The sequence below is a fragment of the Hemitrygon akajei genome, chromosome 23 (assembly GCF_048418815.1).
Source record: "Hemitrygon akajei chromosome 23, sHemAka1.3, whole genome shotgun sequence".
Lineage (NCBI taxonomy): Eukaryota > Metazoa > Chordata > Chondrichthyes > Myliobatiformes > Dasyatidae > Hemitrygon > Hemitrygon akajei.
Window position 1 is genome coordinate 55,191,545 of NC_133146.1, and position 8,522 is coordinate 55,200,066.

Consider the following 8,522-nt stretch of genomic DNA (forward strand, 5'->3'; position numbering starts at 1 on the left):
CCTACGCAACCCTTTTTATGCAGTTACTTTCCCCCCCCCCCATTACCTACACACCTCACTCACTTATTTCTTCATCCCCCCCTCTCCTCCCACCCGCCAACTGCAATTGCCTTACCCGGTTCCACTCATCACCTTTCTTTCTTATCAGATTCCAAAATCTGCAGCCGTCTGCCATCTGCCAGCCTCTGTTGCTATCTTAACCCTCCCCTCCCCCACCATGGTCCATCCACACAGCAACCTCTCCTCACCCAGGCCCACCAGCTCCTGCCTCACTCCTCCCTTGGTTTGTTTTATAGTAGCTATCTCCCCTCATTGGGTGGCAGGGTCTCTACCAAAGGAGGTATAAGGGACTCCTTCCCTCTGCTAGCCTGCAGGTCCCCCTTGGGCAAGGTGTAGTACCTGCCTGGATCCCAAACAGGGTCATGAGAAGGCATGGGAGCAGCTGGTGGATGATCACATGGGCAGCTGGTGCATATCTCAAGTCCTGGTTGTGCCACTGCTGATGTCAGGCAGACAGTCTCTGAAGAGTATGGATAATGGCTGGGGTCATCCATGTTGAAAAGACACTGCCCAGAATAAGGCAATGGCAACCTACTTCTGTAGAAAATTTCACCAGGAACAATCACCATGATCGCTCCGGTCACACCACACAACACATAACGAGCGGACCATCTCCCTTCTACACGCTCAGACCCGAGACACGGTCCTGACCTGAAATATTGGCTTTCCATTTGCCTCACAGATGCTGCTAGACCTTCTGAGTTCCTGAAGCAGCTTAATGTTTTTTCCTCCCACTCATTAACTTTGAAACAAGATCTCCACTTCCCTTCACACAGATGCTGACTGACCGGCTGAATATTTCCAGCAGTTACCATTATTTTTTTGTCAATAACCTCATGTAGTCGCACTGCAGAATCTTACTTTTCAACCAACCAGATCATCTTCACAAGGATCTCGGTGTTCACACAGACAGCATCTGAAGTGGTGGCATAGTGTTTTACATTTAGGGATTGTGTGGTTCTGCCAGTGACTATTTGGATTTTAGGAACTTGACGAGATTTGGTATGTCACCAAAGATGTCAGTAAATTTCTACAGACGTATGGTGGGGAGCATTCTGATTGGTTGTGTTACTGCCTGGCATAGCAGCTCTGATACGCAGGATTTAAATAGGCTGCATTGGATTGTAGGCACAGCCAGTTCCAACAGGTCCACAATCCTCCCCACCATCCAAGACAACTTCTAAAGCTGGTGCCTTCACGATTAAGGACCCTCACCACTGAGGCATGCCCTCTTCTCATTACTACTTCAGGAAGGAAGACCCACACTCCACATTTTAGGAATAGTTGTTTCTCCTCTGCCATCACATTTCTGAAAGGTCCATGAACCCGTTCAAAGTAAATTTGTTATCAAAATGTCACCGTATACACTTCTTGTGGGCATACTCAATAAATCCATAATAGAATAATAACCATAATAGAATCAATGAAATACTTCATGAACTTGGGCATATAACCAGTGTCTAAAGACAACAATCTATGCAAATACAAAAAGAAGAAATAATTAAGCAATAAATATTGAGAACATGAGATGAAGAGTCCTTGAAAGTGAGTCCATAGGTTAAGGGAACTGCTCAGAGATGGGGCAAGTGAAGTTGAGTGAAGTTATCCCCTCTGGTTCAAGAGCCTGATGGCTGAGGAGTAATAACTGTTCCTAACATGAGTCCTGAGGCTCCTGAACCTTTGTCCTGACGGCAGCAATGAGAAGGGAGGATGACCTGGGTGGGGGGGTGCTCGATGATGGATGGTGCTTTCCTGCAACAACACTTCATGTAGATGTGCTTGATGGTGGGGAGTGCTTTACCTGTGATGGACTGGGCCATATCCACTACTTTTTGTAGCATTTTCCATTCAAGGGCATTGGTGTTTCTATACCAGACTGTGATGCAGCATACAATATACTCTCCACTACAAGTCTATAGAGGGTTGTCAGAGTTTTAGATGTCATAACAAATCTTTGCAAATTCCTAATGAAGTAAAGGTGCTGCAATGCTTTCTTCATAATTGCCCATACATGCTGTGCCCTAGACAGGTCACCGAAATGATAACACCAAGGAATTTAAAGTTGCTGACCCTCTCCACCTCCAATCCTCCACTGAGGACTGGCTCACGGACCTTTGGTTTCCACCTCTTGAAGTTGATAATCAGCTCCTTGATCTTGCTGACATTGGGTGAGACGTTGTTGTTGTGCCACCACTCAGTCAGCTTTTCAAACTCCCTCCTTTGTGCTGATTTGTCACCACCTTGCATTCCACGAACACTAACTCAATATTCCTCTATTGTATTGTTTACTTATTTATTTGTTTGTCTTTATTGCTGTAACTTACAGAAATTTTTATGTCTTGCACTGTACTTCTGCCACAAATCAACAAATTTCATGACACATGTTGGTGATAATAAACCTGATTTGGGCTCCAGCCAATACAACTTTCCATGAGAGCATGAGTAAAGCAGAGCATTATACAGAACTTGAAGCAACAAAGCCCTATTTTAGCCCCAAGGACAACCTCTAGGATGTGTGGAACTACCAACATGCTAAGCGGGATAGATTCAAAAGATAATTATCACTTTAAAGTTGAGCACCCATGAGGCAGTGTGAATTATCATCAGTAATAGATGTGTGAAGTGTGGTCCATTGTATCCTGTATTTCATGGCTCTCATCTCCCTCAGCCGGGAGTCAGAGAATCATAGAGAAGTAGAGGCCCTTCAGCATAATTCTTCCATGATGACCCAGATGCCAGTCCATGCTAATCTCTTTGGCCCAGACAAGAGAAAATCTGCAGATGCCGGAAATCAAAGAAACACACACAAAATGCTGGAGGAACACAGCAGGCCAGGCAGCATCAATGGAAAAGAGTTTTGGGCCAAGACGTCTTTTGTGTGTATTTTGTGTGTATTGTATACATACATGGTAAACGGTAGGGCATTGAAGAATGCAGTAGAACAGAGTGATTTAGGAATAAGGTGCATAGTTCTCTGAAGGTGGAATCTCATGTGGATAGGCTGGTGAAGAAAGCTTTTGGTATGTTGGCCTTTATAAATCAGAGCATTGAGTATAGGAGTTGGGATGTAATGTCAAAATTTTACAAGGCATTGGTAAGGCCGAATTTGGAGTATTGTGTACAGTTTTGGTCACCGAATTATAGGAAAGATATCAACAAAATAGAGAGAGTACAGAGAAGATTTACTAGAATGTTACCTGGGTTTCAGCACCTAAGTTACAGGGAAAGGTTGAGCAAGTTAGGTCTTTATTCTTTGGAGCGTAGAAGGTTGAGGGGGGACTTGATAGAGGTATTTAAAATTATGAGGGGGATAGATAGAGTTGACGTGGATAGGCTTTTTCCATTGAGAGTAGGGGAGATTCAAACAAGAGGACATGAGTTGAGAGTTAGGGGGCAAAAGTTTAAGGGTAACATGAGGGGGAATTTCTTTACTCAGAGAGTGGTAGCTGTGTGGAATGAGCTTCCAGTAGAAGTGGTAGAGGCAGGTTCGGTATTGTCATTTAAACTAAAATTGGATAGGTATATGGACAGGAAAGGAATGGAGGGTTATGGGCTGAGTGCAGGTCAGTGGGACTAGGTGAGAGTAAGTGTTCGGCATGGACTAGAAGGGCCGAGATGGCCTGTTTCTGTGCTGTAATTGTTATATGGTTATATTGCTCATTTGCCTAGGTTTGACCTATGTCCCTCTTAACATTTTTCAGCCAAGTACCTGTCTAAATGTCTTTGAAATGTTGATATTGTATCTGCCTTAACTGCTTCCCATTTCAGTTTGTTCAAAATACAGTACATACCTCCTTCTATATGAAAAATTTACCCCTCAAGTTCCTATTAAATCTTTCCCCTCTCACTTTAAATCTGTGCCCTCTAATTCTTGATTTCTCAACTCTGAGGGAAATATCTATGTGCTTACACCTTTCAATGTCCCTTGTGACATTATACACTGCTGTAATATCATCTGTCATTCTCCCCCAAGAAATAAAGGTACTAGCCTGCCCAACTCTCTCAGTAACTGGGGCTCCTAACCTTTTTTTATGCTGTGGAGGCCAGGTTGGGAACCCACGCTCTATAACCTTTCTCTCAAGTTCTGTCAACATCCTCATGAATTTTCCTGCATCTATTGGAATGAATTACTGTAACTGTCTACTGTAATCATTAAGGAAGAGAACGACTGTTCTCGTAAGGAGTACAGCAGAAAGTACTTGGAGAAGACCATCTCCATGTGGAGGTTGCATGTTCTTCCTGTGACTGCATGGGTCTCCCTTAGTGCTCCAGTTTCCTTCTGCATCACAAAGGTGTGGCTTTACTGTGGTTATTTGGCCACTGGGAAGAGTCTGTAGTGTGTGGGTGAGTGGCAGAGTCTGGAGGGAATTGATGGGCAAGTGGGGAGAATAAGTTACATGGAAAATAAGTAGATGGCATAGACTTGATGGGCTGGAAGGCCTCTTTCTCTGTCTTAAGTGAAATGTGAGAATGGTAGAAGGATCAGGCATTCCTATAACAGAGGTGAAGCTAAGGAGTTAGAAGCAGATTGAATGGAGAAAGGAACATACAGCATACAGAGCTTAGCGCTCACAGTCGTGGATCAGAACAAAGCTCAGCCACATTTAGTCATGAATGGAGGTGGGTGATTAAATAGCTTCTGGGAGGGAAGGAATCCAAGAATATCCGCAACCGTGGCTAGGGAAGAGTCCAGCATACACATGCCAAAGAAAAGGCTGAACCACTTTCAGCCAGCAATGTCAAGTGGATGATTTATTGAAGCTTTCTCTTGATGTATACTAGCACAGAAACCAACCTTCAGCCAACCTTATCCATTCCAGATGAATCAGCTGAGAGCTTTGGATTCTGGCATCCCAGCTATTACTGTAATGTGTGAGTCCATTTCTGTTACAGCAATGATCCCACCCCTGTCAGCACTACCTATTGTTCTGTTGTCTGTGCAAGTGCATTAGAAACAAACATAGAAACACTATTCACTCTCTTTCATTGCAATGTGAATACACCAGTTAAAGCCATCTCCCACGTGTGTACTTTTAATATATACGTAGTTGTGCACAGACACAATAAATCGATGACGAGTACAAACCTGAATGTCTGAGAGTATCACCAACTACACCGACAGTTACAGGACGAAACTGGGAGAATTAAACAGCACAAGAAGGCTGTCACAGGTGCTAACAAACGTGTGAGTACAGAGTGACAGTAAAAGACACATTGAACTTAAAGTGAAAATGCATTCGGGAAAGTCGATGAATTTGATAGTACCAGTGAAGGCTGGGAGTTGTATATCGAGAGTGTTAAACTGTATTGTAAAGTGAATAACATGGAGGGGCAAAGGTAAACCCCTGCACTGAGTGGGTGCAAGAACATACAGTTTCTTATGCAAGTTAGTAACCTCTGCAAAGCCAGCAAGCAAGATGTTCGATGAAATGATTACAACTTTACAAAATCACCTGAGTTCTAAAACACTGGTAATAGCTGAGAGATTTAGATTTTACAAAAGGAACCAGTCAAACAATGAAAGCCTTTCTAAATACATTGCAGAACTGCACAGACTTGCCTACTACAGTGGTTTTAGAGATGAACTTTCTGATGCATTAAGAGATAGGCTTGTACCAGGTGAGGTATGCATAGTCAAAGCATGTAAAAGAGGTTACTAGCCGAAAGAGACCTAACCTTAGAAAGGGCACTGACCATTGCAATATCGTTAGAGACTATAAGGAAGGATCCAGCAGAACTACAGAAAAAGAGGTTAGAATGTGAAATGCACAGAATGTCCCTGAATGGTGCATAAAGCCAAAGATGTTATTGACGTGGCAAATCCTCCTGTAATATAAATGTCTGTTCAAAGCAAGTGTCACGACAAGGTCACAGAGAGGGAGGGTGCAAGGCAGACAAAAACACAACCGAGTGGAAAGCCTCAAACACAAAACTAAGCAAATGCATGGAGTTACCGAACGTAAAGCAGAATCAGACAACACAGAGTCTGACAAAGGTAAACTGTCATGCCCAGAACTGCATAGCATAGCTAAAACAGATCAGAAAATCATCTGGATCACAATAGATGTGTCCGGTGTAAAACTGAAAATGGGAGCTGGATACAGGGCCAGCTTTGTTCGTAATTCCAGAGGCCGGCTACAATAGTCTGTTTTCTAAGATGCCATTAGAGAAGACCTCAGTGATGCTAAAGACCTACAGAGGGGAAAAAGTGTCTCCCAAAGGCAAACTGAAGGTGCATGTGATGTACGGAAGCCAAACACAACAGTTAGAGCTTTACGTATTGTAAAGTGGAGGGCCAGCACTTTCTGGATGTGAATGGTTGAGAAAGGTCCAACTAGACTGGCACTCAATCAAAACTCTAAGAGTGACATCTTGACAGAAAGGCCATTCTGACTTTTATAATGACAAGAAGGTCTTTGGTGAAGTACTGACAGGGTTTGATCCTAAGAGAAGACCATGGGGAGCTGGCACTATGTTATGTTAATAGCAACTGGAACCATTTTCCTTTGGGATAAGTATGATTTCAGCCAGTGGAGAGATTTCTCCCTCACTATTGACTTCAATTTTTCCAAGGCTTCTTAATGTAGCACTTGGTCACATGTTACTCTGACGTGAAAGGCAATGAACACCACGGCACCTCCGGAATCCATGTTTTTCTCCCCATAATCCTAATTGAGTCTGGAGCCCAATCGGATATGTCCATACATGGCCTCCACTACTGCCATGATGAGGCCAAACTCAGGTTGGAGGAGCAACACCTCATATACCGTCTGGATAGTCTCCAGCCCCTTGGCATGAACATCGAATTCTCCAACTTCCAGTAATTCCCTCCCTCTCCCTTCCCCTATCCCAGTTTCACTCTGCCTCCTCCTCCAGCTGCCTATCACCTCTCTCATGATTCTGCCTTCTTCTACTACACATAGTGCTTTCCCCTTACATTCCTTCTTCACCTTTCCTGCCTATCCCCTCCCTGCTTCCCCTCCCCCATCCCTTGATCTTTCCTCTGATTGGTTTTTCACCTGGCAACTACCAGCCTTCTCCTTCCCACCCTCCCCCCACCTTCTTTATAGGGCCTCTGCCCCCTCCCTCTTCAGTCCTGATGAAGGGTCTCGGCCCGAAACGTTGACTGCTCATTTCCATGGATGCTGCCTGACCTGCTGAGTTCCTTCAGCGTGTTGTACGTGTTGCTTGGACCCCAGCTTCTGCAGTGTACTCTGTGTTTGGGTCTGGAGCTCCCCTGGTGAATCCAAGCTGATCAATAGAGAGCAGCAGTTTTATGAGCCAGTGCCAAATTATAATACTGTTGACATTATCATAATCACACTGCTAATGATCGAGGATTGACTAATTGGGCAGCCGTTAGCTGGATTAGATTTATCCGGTCTTTAGTGCTCAGGAAACGACATGGGTAACTTTTCACATTCTTGGATAGATGCCAGTTTTATATCCGTGCTTTTTTATATTTAGAGATACACCCTGGTAACAGGCCCTTCTGGCCCAAAACCTTGTCCCACCCAAATACACCCATTTAACCTGCTCACCCCTACATCTTTGGAATGTGGGAAGAAACTGGAGCACGTGGGGGAAACCCACATGGTCACAAGGGGAACATACAGAGAGTGGGGGAACTGAACCTTCGTCACTGGTGTTGTAATGTATCTTGCTAACCATTACGCTACTGTGTCAACAAGAGGCATAATGAGTTCTGGAACACAAGCCTTCATCACAATTGTTGTGTCTGTGCACAACCACATATGTTTTTAATAAGAGCACACGTGCAGGAGATGGCTTTAACTAGTCTATTCACATTGCTTTGGGAGAGAGAGAGAGAGAGAGAGAGAGAGCAATGTGCCTGTGCAGACAGCAGATCAATACATAGTGTTGGGGGGGGGGGGGGGGTCATTGCTTTTAATGATATAGATCCATACTTTACACTTCCTCTCCCTTTAGATTAATGCAACATAAAACTGCATATATGCACAAACGCTCAATTTCCCTTCCATAACCCACATTCCAAATGAATATGCTTTCATGGTTTCTGGTGTCACGTTGCTGTCAGTGACATCATCACTGAGAGGTAAGTCCAGTGACTACAATATGCCCATCTTGTTGGATGCAATCGAGTTAGGTGTGTTCTTCGGTTGAGCATTCAGTATCTGGTCCACATGACATCTCCATGCCTGATCTCCAACATCCACTGTGTACACCAGTGGACCAGTTCTTGTAGCTATGCTACCAGGGGTCCACTTGTCTTCTCTGTAATAACATGCAAGGACTTCCTGTCTAATCTTGAAGCACCTTGCGACTGGCTGAACTGCTTATTCTGTACTTCTCTCCGTAGATCTGGTTTCAGGAGGTCTATGCAAGATCTCAGATTCCTGCTCACGAACAGCATTGCAGGTGTTTGATTTGTTGTTGCATGAACGGAGTTCCAATACACAAAAAGAGAGTTGTCCACCTGT